We start from the raw sequence: 18,179 nt of genomic DNA, 5'->3' as shown, positions 1-18,179 counted from the left end.
CTTTCTCTTTAAAGTGCTTTTTTAAATTGTGTACTATATATGAACTTAGTTGTCCACATTTTGAGTGTTGTACCAGGAGAAAGGAATCTCCTTGAGTAGAAGATGCTATTTTTTTTTTCTCTTTCTATGGGATAAGCCTAACTTTTCAAGAGGATGGGGATTTGTGATTCTTCCCAGCGGAATTTAGCTCTCAGTTCTAACTGACTAGTGAATTCCTCCTCCTTTTTGAACTTCTCTTTCAAAAAGGCAATTTGCTAGTTATTAGTAATGTGATCTTGGCCAAAAGGAACTAACTTTCCACAAAATCAGACACTTCTATATGCATACTGTGTGGAACATTTCCTCTTAGCATAGAATCTCTATGCAAACAAATAATACATAATACTAAGAACATAATGCATAATAAAACATTGAAATATCTACCAAATTGCTATGAGCCAATTAAAACTCTGTGTGTTCTCTACACATAGAATCATTTTAGAAATAGAAATTATCAAAAAACAAAACAAAACAATAACAAAAAAACAAACAAACAAAAAAAAAACACAGTTCACTAAATCTGTGCCTCTGCAAAAGGATCAAACAGTGTATACATCACAAATTCTGGAACACATAGAATTTGAGAATCCATTTAAATGTATTCTATAGACTACATTCTGGAGAATGTGTAGCCCAAGGAGTCATAGGTGAGGATCTTGATATGTGATATGAATGGAGTTTAAGGTGTTTTGATTGTGGCTCCCTTGTCACTGGTAGGGACCACTGATTACTTCAGGCTATCACTAACTCATTTTGAAATAAAGTGAGAGGAACCAGTGATATGCAGCACTTCTACTGTCAAAATTGGTATTTCTTTTAAGCTTTGCCCTTTCCTACCCTCCCAGTCTCCTTCCATTTTCTGTGTTTGCTTCAGGAAAATTCAACGAAGTTCTTTCTTCTAGCAGGTTGGAAGTGGAGGAGCAGAGAGAGAAAGATACTCAATATATTTTCATCTCTAGAGCCTAGCCATGGACACATCAGGAGCTTAAAATGTTAATTAAATTGAAGTGAACTGAAAGGCTTTGTCATGTCTTTCCATGTTTTGTACAAATGCATTATTTATCTTTTCTTCATGGCTCCCACCAAATAACTTCTCTCTTTTCCTTTTAAAAAGTTTTTGTTAAGTTTTCATTTTTATTTTAAACTTAATGGTCACCAAACACAAGTATTCCAAAATGCAAAGAACATTGAAGAAATAAACATTTATTAAAGTAAATTAAATTTTGTAACGAATGATCTAACAAAACTCTTGTTTTTTCTGTCCTTTTTTGCTTTCTTTTATACATTAAAAATGTTTACTTGATAATCTCTTTGTTATGTTTATCACTAAATATTAACTTTTATACTTCTAGTTGAATGTCTCCCTTGTAGCAAATATGTGTAATCTATCAAAATAATTAGTGCATTGAGTATGTCTAAAATGTATATCCTATTCTATTATTCTAGTTTATGTTTCTCCCTGCCTCCATCTTTCATGATACATTTCTTTGGTGATATGTGTAGTACCTGGTGAACCTTACTGTCTGTTCTTCCATTTTTGCTCTCTTTAGGATGTTACCATGACAGCACTGAATGCTTTTAGCATTTAGCATACATGTGCCTGTGAGATGTGTTATTGCATTATTGAAGAAGAGTCTTTAAGGATGCATTTTGTTTTCCAGACTCAAATGCTTGTTGGGTCATCAATAGACTTATTATTTCTCAAACATTTTTTTCTACAAACCTCTCTTTCTAATTAAATTTTAAGAGCATTGTATACAAACCTGTTATAGCCCAGATCTGGTAATTCTGCTCTTATCAGTGATTAGGCTCTCTTACTAAAGAAACACTGGTAAGTTGGTTCCATTTTTATGTCAGTCTTTTTTTTCATACATATGAAATGTAGTATTTCATCTACAAATGACTTTTTTTTTTTCTGGCATAGAGAAACATATATAAAGACTTTCCCATTTTTCTTCCCTGGTTATTTTTACCTTCTGAATCCAATTCTTCCTGTGCAACAAGAGAACTGTTTGGTTCTGCACACATATATTGTATCTAGAATATACTGTGACATTTAACATGTATAGGACTGCTTACCATCTGGGGGAGAGGGTCGAGGGAGGGAGGGATAAAGTCGAAACAGAAGTGAGTGCAAGGGATAATGTTGTAAAGAAATTTTTTTCAAAATAAAAAAGACTTTCCCTATTTGATTTCTTTGTTTCTTTGGTATATTTTGATCAGTGACACTCTTGATATGTTTGTATTACACATTAGTTTTATTTTTGCATGACTATGACTTTTTGGGGTTTCATAACAGATTTTTAATAAATTCATTTTCTACATTTTGGGGTTGTTTTGTGAAGTGACATTATCTATAATTCTCCATCATCTGTTTTCATAATGTTTTCTAAATAAGCTCCTACTCTCTTCTGTAAGAACATGTATTTTCTGGTTAGTTCAGATTTTATTCTTTTGATCTTATTATAGTGCTTATTAAACCTATGCTATCACCTGTGCATTAGCTTGCTCTGCCACTCATCTACTAGACCTTCTAGCTTCTACTTCCCTACCACAATTGTAGGATAAGGACCAGATTTTCCTTGACTTTCTCATCGCCTTCTCCCTCCCCACCCCATTTTTTTTGAAAGAGTGAAAAAGTTAAGTTTTAGTATATTTATGCTCCTATCATTCAGTAAAACACCATAATATTCTCATGTCTTCAATAAACTCAGGTACTTAATTGCTTTCCCCCTCCACTTTATTGTGTTTTAGTTAGAGGTAATTTGTTTTCTATCCCATTTTATTATAAAGAAACAGAATGATCTCAGGGATGGGAGAAAATGGATAGAAGGATCACTACAGCAGGGCAATAGTGAGTCTAATGCTTCTTCTCTAAATAACCCCTAGCATTCCATCTGACCCATTGTTTTGTAAAGTTGACTGGTTTCAGCTTTCTTGAGTTTCAGATGACATGTTAACTCTATTTGTGCCTTTTAATTATGCAGCTTGCATGTTTAAGGAGATAGTAAAGGGGAAAATGACTTTTTCTTCCAGCCATATTGAAAATAGCACACTATCTTTAATTCAATCAAATCATTAATCATTTAATCAAATGTTTAAGTCAAATTGGGGAGAGCAAGGTTTTTTTGTTGTTCAGTCATGTCCAGCTGTTAGTTATTTGTGACCCCATTTGGGGTTTTCTTGGCAAAGAAAATGGAGTGATCTGCTATTTCCTTCTCCAGTCCAGGTACACACAGTCAGTAAGTGTCTGAGACCAGATTTAAAATCAGGAAGATGAGTCTTTCAAGTCTTTCAATGACTTTAAGCTCAGCACTCTATCCTCAATGCCACCTACCTGTCCTTCGAATCAATTTGGCTGCTGAAATTTATGGCTGCATTACTTTCTCCCATAGTACTGAATCATAAAAGAGTTTACAATTAGCATCAAATATAAAAACAGCCAAACCACCAACGATGTTAATTACTACAGTTTCCCAAATCACATATCTATTGTAGGTGAGACTTCCTTCGACTATACTATAACTTCTATTCTGAATACTGTTCAGACCATTTTCTCTATTCTGTTCAAGTATTAATATGTCAATATGATAGATATCACTAGATATAAATATACTCATTTATATATATATACATATATATGCATGTAGATACATATATGTGATATGCTACTAGAATAGAAGAGTAAAATACGTATCTATATATGTGGGTGTATATAGATACATATATGTATATGTAGAAAATATGCAAATATATTTATATAAGAACGTGTGTGTGTGTATGTATGATTTGATAACTAAAAAGTGCATTAAGACTTTTGGAAAACCCTGTAAACACATGCACAAATATATACATATCTGAACTTATTAACACATCTTACATCAAAATTTGGGGGACAAAGCTTCAGCTAGTCTGAATAATAACCAAGTGTTGACATCTACATTATATGTAATTTCCCTAGAGACTTTACTCCAAAGTCACTAATTGCCTAAGCCTTTGAGAATGAATTAGCCCAGGGAAAGATCTAACTTTGCCTTTCTTTGTTCCTTACAAGAACTAAATAAAGTTCAATATTTTGCTGCAAATTTTTTTCTCCAACCAAGTATTATTATCTTAGATTTTCCAGAATAGCTTCAAAACTTAAGTATCAGATTATCTATCAATGCAGTGACTATCATAGCAACCTCAATAAGGGTCATATATAAGAATAGCATAAGGGAGCAAAAGCAATTGAAGATTAGAGGCATAATCTGAGAGACCTGTGCTTCTTTAGGGTTCCAACCTGAGATCTACATATACTTTTGAATTTTCCACTCCTTCTCAATACTGCTACCTTGCTTTTGTTGATTTCCAAGTTTCTTTCCAGATTTCCTTATCCCTACCCCTTGCTCCTTTCAGAAGATACTCTTTAACTTCATAAAACACTATTTTCCTGTTATTTTTATATCAGGCCTTTTTGCTCCAATGTTTGTTCATATTCAATTAATATAGTTCCCACCTAGAAGCCCTGGCATTACCTTAGGTGAGAATTCTCCATATCTAACTATTCAGATCCAGAAAAAAATACTTTTCTCTTGCCATCTTCATGTCATAATTCAGTCAAACATTTGGAGTTCTATTGGATGCCAAATGGAATTGAAAAAACTGATAATACATTTTCCACTTAAAAGGCTCTATAATATAACTGCACAGAATGCTTATAGTTCAATCTTTGCTTTGAGAATATGTCCTTAGAGTTGGTAAGTGGAGTAGATGACTATTCTTCTGATTTTAAATCCATACTAATATTAACTTACAAAAGAAATAGTTGTCATTAGATATTTCTTATATGCATCTCATCTTTCAGAATTGACAGTTGTATTAATTAGTCACATCAGAGCAGTTGGAGTATTACACAATTTTTTTCCTCATACTTATTTTTCCCCTCTAACGTGGTGTTGATTTTTCACTTCTGCTCTCATTACTCATTTGGAACTGACTTTTGAATGAGTAAACATTTATTTACTCTCTTTAATATAAAGCCCATTTAATTTTTTCTTTTATCATAATGGATTTTTCTTGCCTTGTTTTATACCTTCTGATGCTCTTCTTAAAGGGAAATATTCATATAAAAGAAATGAGTAGTTTTTTATTGATCTCTTCATTTTTACCTCTTTTGTTTTGAAGACTAAATCATATTTTTCCAATGTATTCCTTCTTCCTTTATGCCTTACTTCACATTGGAGACATAAATTACCTTGACATCATTTAGGAGATCTTGCCAATTTCTTAATAGAATTTCATTACTTCTTCATTCTTTGTAACAGATGTTGTCATAATGGAAGTGATCATCATGATAGTGGTCTTTTTTTTGCTTATGATCATCATGAATATTTCAAGGAAAATGGCTAAAAATTCTGGAAAATAATTTAATTCAACAGAAAAATTAATTCAAGTCATTTATTAAATGCTATTGTTGTTCCCAAGAACAAACCCCCAAATCTCAAATAGTTTTAGGAAAAAAATTGTTAGATCATCTGGAAGAAAGAACACCAGAAAGAAGGGGTGGCTTTCTTCCAGATTCTGGAAGGGATACACTATATAGAATTTTGACAAAAATATTGTTACACATGAATCATATGAAGGAAATATAAAACGAAAACTTGAATGAACTCAAAATAAATCTTGGGTGTGGAAAGTCAAGACAAGAATATTTTGAGCAGATTCTGGACTGGAGAATCCACAATTCCTTACAACCATCTACAGCATTCTTAAAAAAAATTGCTGAAGTTAGGACAAAATTTTGGAGGCAAATAGTCTCCTAGCAGGTAAAGTTATATCATACAATATTAAGAAGTGATAAATAATCATCCATGCTACAGAGGTTGCAATATTTGCTAGTCAATGGGAATGTGACAAAGAAAATCAAGGAATTCTAAGAATTAAAAGAAAATATCAGGAATCTGTTCTTATCCATACCTGAAAAGAGTTTCTAATATAACTATATGGTCATCAACCTGTAATGGTCATTGAGCTTCCACTGGAAGACTGTCAAAGATAGGTCATTCTCCAAAGGCCTCCTAAATCCTAAGAATAGACCTTAGAAAATAGGTCCATTCTATTTTTACACTATTCTAGTTTGAAGAAATTTTTCCTGACATCAAAACTAAATTTGTCTTTATAACTGTTATCTATTAAACCTGCTTTTCTCCTCTAGATTTAAATTGAATGAACTAAATTGGTCTTTCACACAAGAGCTATTCAGTTACTAGAAGAATGCTATCATATTCTCTTCGTCTCCTTGAGTTTCCTTTTCTCTAGGCCAAATGTTCCCAATTTCATCAACAGTTCTCCAAATGAAATGAGCTCAGATCATGACATTATTGTGTTTGATCTCATCTCTATAATCTCTAGCATGACAATAAACTTGATAAGATATATTACTCAGAACTGAACAGTAAAAATCCAAATGTGGTCTGCCTGGATAGAATACAGAAATCATCACTTTCTCATATCTGAAAACTATGTCCTTCTTAATACTGCCTAAGATTACATGAGATTTTTGGGGGGCTACATCCTGCTGCTGGTTTGTGTTTACACTAGGACAAACTTTCTCAAAATTTTTTTTTTGGGGGGACAACTTTTCTCTAAGTATGTTTTGTTTTATACAGTATTATTTTTAAATCCCTAAAGTAAACTTTATATTCTATTGGGTGTCATATTATTAAATTCAGCCTAATTCTTTAGTCTAGCAAAAGATTTTCAAAATAGTCCCTACCCTAATGGAACTGCTTGGAGCATGTACACAAATTAATAACTACTGTACATACACATTTATATACATATGTCATAAATGTACCTGTATATACGATATGTACTATGTAATATCCACATGAAAATATATATGTATATACCACATACTCATATGTGTACATGTCCCAAGTAGTATATGTGTGTATACATATAGGTATGTATATTTGTATGCATATGCTTTTCTTTTCACATATATATATATATATATATATATTCACATGCACACATATATTAAAGTTTCAAGGTGGATCAGAGTACTAACTGGAGAATTGGGAAAATATTTAAGATATGGCATCTGACTGAATCTTTAGGAAAGTTAAGAATTCTAAGAAAGGTGTGAGATTTATGTTCAGGGAATCAGAAGATGATTTTTTTTGAAAATTCAAGCCAATAGGAAATAAATTAAATATGTACACAAAAGATAGAATACTGAATTTCTTCCTATCTTTAAGAAAATTGTACACTACCACTTATTTCCCCATTTTTTTTTTTTTTTTTTATGTAGCCTGGCTTCATTTATAGTGAGAATATAACTATCCTTTATCATAATAATAGCTAACATAAAGTGCTTTAAAGTTTGCAAAGCACTGTGTGTGTGTATGTGTGTGTGTAAAACCTTTGCCTTAAAGTCCTTTTGGATGAGATTTTTATCCTTGGTGGAGATTAATTATTCAATACTATAAGTCTGTGAAAGTGGTGGAGTTGGCTAAGCTCAAAAGAGAAGATAATCTATACCAGAATTCTTTCTGGGAGAAGCTGCTGAAGGCAAAGACTCTGGGAACATGTGGAACAAGTTTTCTCTCACTGATTTGCTATAGAAGAGTCTTTGGAGAATTTCCTATTGGAAGAGATTTGGGACTTTCCTTTTTGATTGAGTTGAATACCTCATTTCCAGTGTCAGAGCTCATTTACTTTGTGAATTGCCTGGTATATTCTCATATGCATAACTTCTTTGATTTCTGTTTTCTATAGGCTTGGATAAATTGATTTTTCTTCTTTGTTATTTGGTAGGTGTGTTCTTTATATAACTGGCATTTTGATGGGAAAGAGGTCAAGCCTGGAATATATGGCTTGGGGGATTCTTTTCCCATGAAGGGAGAGCAATCAGGAGCTCAGCTTGAATCTAAAAATTATTTCCTCTACATTTACAGTATTTATGGAGGGATGGAGTAGAAAGATATATTTCTAGCCCAGTGATCTCTTTCTCTAAGGAGAACATAATGATCTACCTTTGGCCACTTTTTGCTCAGAGAAAGGTTAGGAAAGAAGATTCTAGAAGTATCTCTTCATCTCTCCTTCTAAGCCACTCTTAGACAAACCATTGTAGACACATATAATTTATATGAAGGAAAAAGCTCAACAACTCTACATTTGTTGTATACATTTGTATAATAAGGTATGCCAAAATCTCATGCAATTTTCAACTTCAGGAGCTTAAAACTGTACTAAGATCCTTCTCCTAGGAAACCCTGTATATATATTTGTAAGTATATACATACAGGCATACATAGATGTATATGTGTATACATCATTATCATCATCATCATCATCATTATGGCTACCATTTATATAGTGTCTTACTATGTGCCAAACATTATACTGGTGCTTTACAATTACTGTTTTTGTTTGTTCTTCACAACAATCCTGGAAGGTAGGTGTTATTATTATCCCCATTTTATAGATAAAGAAACTGAGGCTGGTGGAATTAACTGATTTGTCCAGACTCAAAAAGCCATAAGAGTTTGAGGCAGGATTTATACTCAGATCGTTCTACCTCTGAGAATAAAATTCAGTTCTCTATGAACTTGGTCATGGCCCAAATATTTCATTTTCAAACAGTAAATCAATGGGTTTTTTTTTAAGACAGTCTGAAAATATTTCTTTGTCAAGTATTCCATGCTCCCTTTTCTCCCTCTCTTTCACTATCCTCAAAGAAGTAGAATGAAATTCTCTATGCCTTTCTTAGTGCCAGTTTGTATTTTTCTTCCTATTTTTATGAGTCCTTATAGTGTAAACTATAAGTATATATATATATATATATATATATATATATATATATATATATACACACATACACATATATATATATATATATAATATAGTGTAAACTCTAGTGTAAACTTGCAAAATCCAAAATCTTGAGATGTAAAATATAATCTCTGTATCCCATAATTGGCATATTCCTCTGTGTGTGTGTGTAATTTTCTTTTCAAAGAAATCTCATTTTAAGGTCATGATACATATTTTAGAAGTAACCTATATTCAGTCCAGTAGAATAATATAGGAAAAAAAAGTTAATTGACAATTATTACCACTAAAATAATCTTCTTATCTTATAGACAAACTTTTATTGATCATTATTGAATAAAGTATTCACTGGATAATTCTATAGGATAATGATTTATGTATAATAATTCTGCCTATATCAGTTATTTTAAGGGACCCATCAATATTTTATTTGAATGAAAACTGTAATTAAATTTTTTTATACTTGGATCTATAGTTAGAAGGGATTTTGGAAATCACCTAATGACTCTTTTTTTTCAAATGATAAAACTAAGGCTCAAAGAGGAAAAGTAGTTGTTCAAAGCTACATAGCTAGTAAACAGCCTACTCAGGCAGGTTTTTTTTTGGTTTCAAATCTAGTGATCTTTCCAATGCATACCACTGCTTATCCATTAAAATCGGCTTTAAAACAAAAATATGTTATGCAGTCTGTCTTCCATCTACCTTTCCCATCTCATGTCATGTTATTTTTAAATTCACTTTTCATTTCAGTCAAATTGGCCTAGTTTTTATTTTTATACAATATCCATTTATATAAATGATCTTTCATCTTCCTTCTGCTTCTTAGAATTCCTTAATTATGTACCACTTCCTGTAGGAGACATGTTTTGATTCCCTCTGGATGCAAGCATTTGCCCTATCAAAGATATTATATCTATAATGTAGGAACATGCATACATGCATGTATATATGCATATGACATGTAAATATGTGTGTTGCACACTATTTACATGTGTACAGATTGTATCCCACTAGTATTGGGATCATTAAATTTTGTGTGTGAGTGTATATGTGTATTATGGGCCCATTTAGCAATTGGCTAAATCTTATGAAATCTTAAAACAATCTTTTTAAATGTATAAAATAAAATACATAGGATTACAAAAGAAACCAAATATATTAAAATATTGTTGTCAAAATGTTTAAAATAAATTCACAGACCTCAAATTAGAAAGTTAGATTTAATAGAGTAAGCTCTATAAGGGCAGGTACTAGAGATACACAAACACATGTACACTGTGTGTGTGTGCACATATGTATGCATATACATAGACAATGCAGGTATATATGCATGCTCACATACACATATATGCATATGTATTTATATATATTTACATTGCTTAGTCTTGTACATAGTTGATGATTGAGAAATGCTTTTAGTTGAATTGAATAATATGCCCATTAACTGAATTATTTAGATTAGGAATTCTTATGTCACTAGAAGGTGACATATGACTCAATAAAATCTTAAAATGTTGTTTTATTTTGGTCTATATCTGTATAAATACCTAAACTTTTTAGGAAGTTATAGAAGAATGATATATTGATGTAGCCAAGAATTTTCAGGTCTTTATTAAAAATTGGCCATTTGATTTTATTACACCATAATGTAGCTTTTAAATGGCAAATCAAGAACTTAAATTACTCTAAAAAGAAGAAAAAAAAGAAACACACCAGAAACCCAAATTTCAAATCAATTTAAAATGACTCTTGGCATCAAAAATGTGCTTGCCTTTGAGATTTTAAAAGTATAATGAATAACAGCTTTACAATCTAAGATCTTTATCCTTTAGAAAGCCTTGTGGATGCTAGACAAATTGCCTAACTTGGTTTATGTGAAGGAAATATCAATGGGTAACATATTGTGACTATTGTGTCTTATCAGACGCAGCTGTTTGCAGAATTCTAGGAGGAATTCAAGTTAGAGCATCAGAAGGTAGCAGGTGTCTTTGAATGTATCTTAGGTATTTTAGTTATGTAGTCTTCTTAGGTCAGGTTCTCAGGCTATGTATCTATCTAGTGGAGCATCAAATGCCATGATAGTGATAATATTAATGATTACAACTTGAGCATTTTCTACTTAGTTCAGGTCAAAAGTGGTTTGCTTCGGAAAATAAGGTAATCAGATCTTACTACACGTAATTCACAAATAATGCTTTTTATTCCTAGGGCTTTTACCGACTCAGTGTTCAGACAGTCTCAGAAACATATATTCTTATCCTGTTAGCTTTTTCACACATACACAAAATGGAGATAGTAATAATTATATGTGGTCAAAGATCATAGTTAAAATCAAACACTTTATATCTATTGAATTTTAAAGAAAATAAAAGGGGTCATAGGGACTCAATCATATACTGCCCACCTCCCCCCCCAAAAAAAATCCTGAGATACATCTGCTTGTCAATAATTTTATACATATATAGATATCAGATTACAAAGTAATATAGATTTTTTACTTTTTTGCATTTATACTTTTAAATGACTTCCAGCTTTTATATCTTTTTTTCTGTTAACATTTGAGTTGAATTGCATATTTGCTGTTAATCTTGGAGTAAGAAGAATACTTCTATGTTTCAACCTCTGCTACCATTTTAATGGCATGCACTATTATTCTATCTGAGTCTGCAGTTGAAGAGTAAGTTATGTATGAACAAGTTTTATGACCCTAACACATTCTGATCTTGACTCATCTTTCTTTAGATATATGTTGATACTAGGTTACAATTCTTTTTTGTTTGTTTGTTTCAGAAGTTCAAGGCTAATTATAACACATTTAGATATCTGCCATCATTTTTTATTGAGTCTTTCATTTTATTTCTGGTATGGAACTCCTTATTCTATTCATTTCCAGTTAATGAAAAAAAAAATGTGAGTTTCCTTCATTTTTCCACTTTTTCAATGCTCTCAATGTTTTTGTTCCTTTTTCATCACCCTCTAGTTTTATTGACATGCTGAGCAAACCAATATTATGGATTTCATGTTATCTAAGAATGTAGCTACAGACCAGGGCTTCTTAATTATTTTTCTTTTAGGACCATCATTTCCTTTGATGGTCTGGTAAAGCATATGGACTCCTCAGAATAATGTTTTTTAAATGCAGAAAGTTTCATATACATATGTATATCTATGTATATATGTATGTGTATATGTAGTTACAAAAGAAACTGATTATTTGAAAAAAGTTATTAGAATATATATATATATATATATATATATATATATATATATATATTTTTTTTTTTTTTTAAATTCAAAGATCCCAGGTTAAAAACTTGCTATAAAAGGTACTATTTGTCATGGTATAATACAATAGAGTTCATATAGGTTTAAAATCACATGTTCTATGGGAAACAAATATTGGTGAAGCTATTATTTCCCATTGACACTCTGGGCCCAAAATGGTTGCACCCCAATTCAGGTAAACTGTTGATAGGGAGGGAGAGAAATTGGATTCACATAACTCAAAATAGGAAGTAAATTTGAGGACTTTTTTTTTCTTACTTGCTCTTATCATTTTTTCCCTTCTTTCTTCCTTTCTTCTAGGCCATTCTGATGATCACAGATTTTCCTTCTCTTATACTTTGGTAAGTGTGTCCTTATTTTCTTTTGGAATGATAATTGGTATCAGCTTGAGCACTCTGTAAATACTGGAATGCTTCTTCACAGTTTCTTTTTCTGACACATTTAAAGACTGCTTTGCATGCTACCAGTATTTAAATGGCTGAAAGTCTCTAAAAGTGCATTGCTATTCTTTAAATAGACTTGGATGCTACTCACACAAATAACAAGGGCTTCCATGTCACCTTCGGTTACCAAAATGTCTTTAGGCATGCCAAGTATTTGTACTTGTGAAGGTTTTTCAAGGATTTTGTCCCTTTTACCACGATTGACAGGTACTCTGAAGGTTATTTAGCAGTTTCTATTGAAAGTAAGTCCTGCCATGTATGAACAGCTTTAATTAACCACTTTTCATTTTGGCAACCTGAGCTTGATATTCTGAACATGTTGTCTAAAAGAGGATATTCTGGTACTTAGGCAATCCCTTCTGGAACCCTTCAGATGCATGCTGAGCAATCTGATGGGAGGGTAACTATGTTGTTCAAAAATAACTTGGGAATTTGGGACAGAAAAAAATAAGAAGGCAACACTAGTTTATACATGGGCCTGTGTATATTAAGCCAAATTCACCCAATCATTGAGTAGTTTCTCAAAGAAAGGGAAATTTAGATTCATTGATTCAGTCAATTGACATTTATTAAGCAACTTCTATGTACCAAGCACTGTGCTGTACTATATATTGATGTATTAAAACAACAACAACACAATCACTCCTGACTTTTAGGGACTTGTTACTCAGCGGAATAACGTATACATTAATCTATATATAAAGTTATTTGTGTATATTTTTCTTCCTCCAATAGAATGTGAGATCAAGAACTGTTAATGATTTTGTTTGTATTGCTAAGCAGCTAGCATAGAGTCCAGCAAATAGTATTTAATTAACATTTATTGGTTATTTTGATATACAAAGTAAATCCAAATAATTAGGAGTATTAATTGGAGTTGTTAGGGAAGGTATCTTGTAGAAGGTGGATCCTGAACGAACCATTGGAAGGAATTGGGGAGTTCCAGAAATAGTTTTGGATAGGGAGGGAATTCCAGGCATAGAAAGGGGAAGACATGTGCAAAGAAATGGAGGTAGGAGAAGAAATGGCATGGGATGGAATAATGAACAGACTGAGTTGGCTATAAAGAAGGGGTTGTTATGGGGATTAATATGCAATAAGCCTGGAGGTAGTCTTGGAAGAAACAGAGTGTTTGTATTATCCTATATCTAATAGGAAGTAACTTAATCTTCCTAAGTAGGGGAATGATATGGTTAACATGATGTTTAAGAATATTAATTTGGAGGCTGGGTGGAACTGAAGTAGAAAGCATGCCAAATTTAAATGAAATCGGGAATTATTTTAAAAATAAATAAAAATAGAGGCAGCTGGGTGGTGAAGTGGGTAGAATACCAGCCCTGAAGTCAGGAGGACCTGAGTTCAAATGTGATCTCAGGCACTTAACACTTCCTAGCTGTGTGATCCTGGGTAAGTCATTTAATCCTAATTACCTCAGAAAAATAATAATAATAATAAAATAAATGAATAAATAAAAATACAATAAGACATAGATAATGCTGACATATGGTGTTCTAAGCCATTATTTATCTGCAGACATCCTTATGTATAATTCAGTGGCTCCATTTTTATTTGAGTTTAACACCATTGGTATATAGGATAGATTGAAAAGAACAGAAACTTGTGACAAGAATACATATTGAGAGGGTATTTAAGACACTTACAAGGGTATATTTGGGGTATATTTGAGGGCATTTGAGGTGAAAAGCATGATGAGATCCTGAATCTGGATAGTGTGCATAGAAAAAAGAAACAGATTGAAAGGTATTACAGAAATAGAATCAAGAAAATATAGCAGCTGATTATGTAAGATATTAGGGGAGAGTGAAGTCTCAAGTATGACAGAATGATATTGCTCTTTAAAAAAGAAAGGAAGTTAGAAAGAGGAAAAACAGATCATTTCCCCTCAATTTACAGATGAAGAAACTAAGGCTCAATTTAATTGCTCAATTGCTTAATAACATATGGCTAGTAAGGAACATGGATAGGTTTCAATCTCAAAGTCTTAACTCCAAATTCAATGCACTTTCCATTTTGCCACATTGAATATACAATGCTTGGGGTAGCTAGGTGGTCCAGTGGATAGAACACTAGTCCTGAAGTCAGGAGTACCTGAGTTCAAATCTGGTCTCAAGACACTTAACACTTCCTAACTGTGTGACCTTAAGCAAGTCACTTAACCCCAACTGCCTCAGCAAAGAAAAAAGAAAAAAGAAACATACTCTCTGAATACACAATGCTTACTGTAGTCTTATTCTAAATAAAGCAGAATACTAAGCATTTTAATTGTTAACTATGTGCCAACCACTTTGATTAAATATGTACTTGCGCTCAAGAAATTTATAGTATAATGAAGGAAATGCAATCTATATTTTAAAAGCCCCATAACATAAATAGGAGACATATATATCTATATAGAAGGATATATGTATATGTGTATGTGTATGTGTGTGTATGTATATATATATATATATATATTTATATATATATAATATATATATAGATTTATAAAATGAATGTGTGTGTGTGTGTGTGTGTGTATGTGTATGTATGTGTGTGTATGAAACAGAAGGTAACTTTAGGGGGAAGAGTTTTAGGAACAGGAAGAATGCAAAGATCTCTCTACAACATGTGATATTTGAGGTGAGTCTTGAAGGAAGCCATAGATTCTAAGAAGTAGAGATGAAAAGGGAAACATGGAGTACAACTAGTACAAAAGCATGAGAGTAACAGATAAAGTATCTTATGTGAGGAACCACAAGTAGACCAGTATAGCTGTACTAAAGTGTGTGTGAAGGCCAATAAAGAACAAGGAAACTGTCTAGGTAGGAAGGGCCTGTCTGGAAAGAGTTTTAAACAAAGGACTTCCTGTTTGATCTTGGAGATTATAGGAGATACCAGTTCCATTGAATGAGGATAATCACATGGTCAAACCCACCTTTCGGGAAATCACTTTGGCAGCTTTGGGGAGAGAGGGACTGGGGGAGTGAGGGAGGTTAGATTGGAGCAAGGAGAGATCTGAGGCAAAGTAACCAATCAGAAGCTTATAGCAATAATCTATCTAGATAAGAGGTGATGAGGGACTGAAATGGATGGTGGCTGTGTGAATGAAAAGAAGGGAATATATAAAGGATGTTGTGAAACAAGGAAAAAAGAAAGAACATTTTAGAATGTGCTGATTTTATTTGAACAATATAATATACAATAAAAACATGCTATGCAATAGACATATACATATTTGCATACAAATATGCATGCTGCATGTATGCATGCATTATATACATGTAATATGCATGTATTTGCACTGTAGACACAAAACTGTCCTCTGTGTGTGTGTGTATATATATATATATATATATATATATATATACACACCCATGTATGCTTTAATATCTTAAAAAATTATGTTATCAAAGAATTGTTTTCAAATAAATCTCTATGATTATTATCAGTAAATGTTTGATTTGTTCAACTATTTTATATATCTCTAAACCCAGGGTAGCATAAAAATTTCTCAGGCTAAAAGGGATTGCTAGTAGAAAAACATTAAAATTATATATTATATATATGGAATACTCATGAACCATATTCTATCATAAATTAAGCACTTAAATAAATGTCCATTTTTTCTCTTTGGAAAATCCTGAAAGATATCATGTTGCCTTAGGGAGAGTAGTGCCATGCTCACAGTTGCAGAGAAGACAATTTTGGCAACAATGTTATTGAGCTTCTAGTTTACTAGCTTTATGATCATGGGTAATCCGCTTATCTCTCTCTCTCTCTGCCTCGGCTTCCTCACTTTTAAAATAAGATGCCTGCAGTCAGCAAGATCTATTACAGTTTTTGAGAAAAATGAGAAAAAAATATATATATATATATATTACAAGCAATAAAGTACTACATGAATATGAACTATTATCAGCAATGCCCACTCTAAGTAGCAAAACAGGCCCAAGGAGTATTCATTTTAAAAACAAACATTTAAATTTTAGTTAATGGGAATCAAATGTCCCAACTTAAAAAAAAAAAAAAAAAACTTATAAACTCTGCTGCCTTGGGTAAGTCACTCTCTGGGTCTCAGTTATCTGCAAAATGAGGGAGTTAGACTTAAGGGATTCTCAGTTTCTTTATAATTCCAAATCTATGCTTTTATGATTCCATAGTCCAATAAATTTACTTTGAACTTTTTTTTTTTAGGAATACTTCTGTTTTTAACACTAATGGAATGGGTTAGATAAATATTATCTCATACTTTGATTCAAAGTGTGTCTGAAACATGTCTATTTGCAGCAAGTAAAGTTTAATTGAATTTTATTTAGGTTTCAACAAAAAGGCCTTTTACGTAGAACTAAGGAACAGATAATAGAAGGGAAAGAATTTATTAAACTTAATGGTGCTTTTGACTGGGAAATCATCTTGAATCAACATTGGGATGGACGACATAGTAGTGTTATGGAATGACATGGCTTTTGCATTGAAGGATCTGCCGCTTGTGTTTTATGGACAAACCTTTCCTATCCGGGTCTTATTTGTGCAGTAAAAGAATCAGGCTACCTTTTGCTAAGCTCTCTTCGTTCTGTAAACTCTAAGCATACCAGACTTTTGTCTGAGATGTTTTACCTTCCAACTTCTTTGCATAGAACAGCTAGTTATTTTCATTTTCATCTGTCAAGTCAGTAAAGTTTTAGAGAAAAATTTTGCCCCGGGATGCTGATTTAACATGAGGCAAATGTAAATAAATAATTTTAAAAATACAAGTGCAGGAAACCTGTTGCTCTAATCATAGCACATAACTTTAGACCACATCCTTTTCCTGTAATCCTCCTCCCACCTCTCTCATGCTTTTCTTTATTTTTTTTTGTTTTAACCTGAGATTTTATATATATATATATATATATATATATATGTATATGTGTGTGTATAATACATAAGTATATGTATATATATATATATATATGTCCTAATGCTTTTAATTTTTATAATTATTTCTTGTTATTACTTCCCTCTCAAAAGCATCTCCCTTGTAACAATAAAATAGTTAGGAAAAGCAAGAAGCAATATAACTATATCTCATAGTCTATGCAACATTTTATTCCTTTCTTTCTTCACCTTTATTGAGAAAATGGAATTATATTTCAACACCTCTCATTTCTCCTTCAGTCACCCCTTCCCATTCCCTTCTCCCTGTGATCTCCCCAAGAGCATTGGAGCTTGGTCACATTTTCATTCTCTTTTTGTGACATCACTATATTCCCTTTATTAACAGAAACAAAACTGATAGTTGTAGGGCTTTTGTATGGCTTTGCCTGCCACAGCTCCCTAGTCATTACTTCATTTTGTTGTCTGAACTAGAGATTACATCCTAAAGAATTTTATTCTTTCATCTTCATCATATTTTCCCTGCAGCCTCCTTGTCATTGTTGAGTGACTGAAATTGCTATCATATTCAGCCAGGACACTCCAACAATGCTTCGCTTTAATCCCTGGACATCTCCTTATCAGCTTCCTTGTCTCCATTGTACTCTTCTGGCTTTCTTATATTTCCAATTCTGGAACCACAATCAATACTTATATTGCTTCTGAAAAAGGGCTATC

At 32.3% G+C, this 18,179-nt stretch overlaps 1 protein-coding gene across 12 annotated transcripts in view; it reads left to right on the top strand.

The window, feature by feature from the left end:
- SLC16A7 (solute carrier family 16 member 7) overlaps positions 1 to 18,179 on the top strand; it is a 220,122-nt gene that overhangs the window by 49,730 nt on the left and 152,213 nt on the right. For all 12 annotated transcript variants that reach the window (XM_031940994.1, XM_031940992.1, XM_031940986.1 and 9 more), the window contains exon 2: positions 12,445 to 12,485. The gene's annotated coding sequence lies outside the window, so the exon portion shown is untranslated. The remainder of the gene's footprint in view (positions 1 to 12,444; positions 12,486 to 18,179) is intronic.

Source organism: Sarcophilus harrisii, chromosome 5 (assembly GCF_902635505.1).
Source record: "Sarcophilus harrisii chromosome 5, mSarHar1.11, whole genome shotgun sequence".
NCBI classification, from domain to species: domain Eukaryota; kingdom Metazoa; phylum Chordata; class Mammalia; order Dasyuromorphia; family Dasyuridae; genus Sarcophilus; species Sarcophilus harrisii.
The sequence above is the reverse complement of the archived record's forward strand: the minus strand, read 5'-3'. Positions and strand labels throughout refer to the sequence as shown.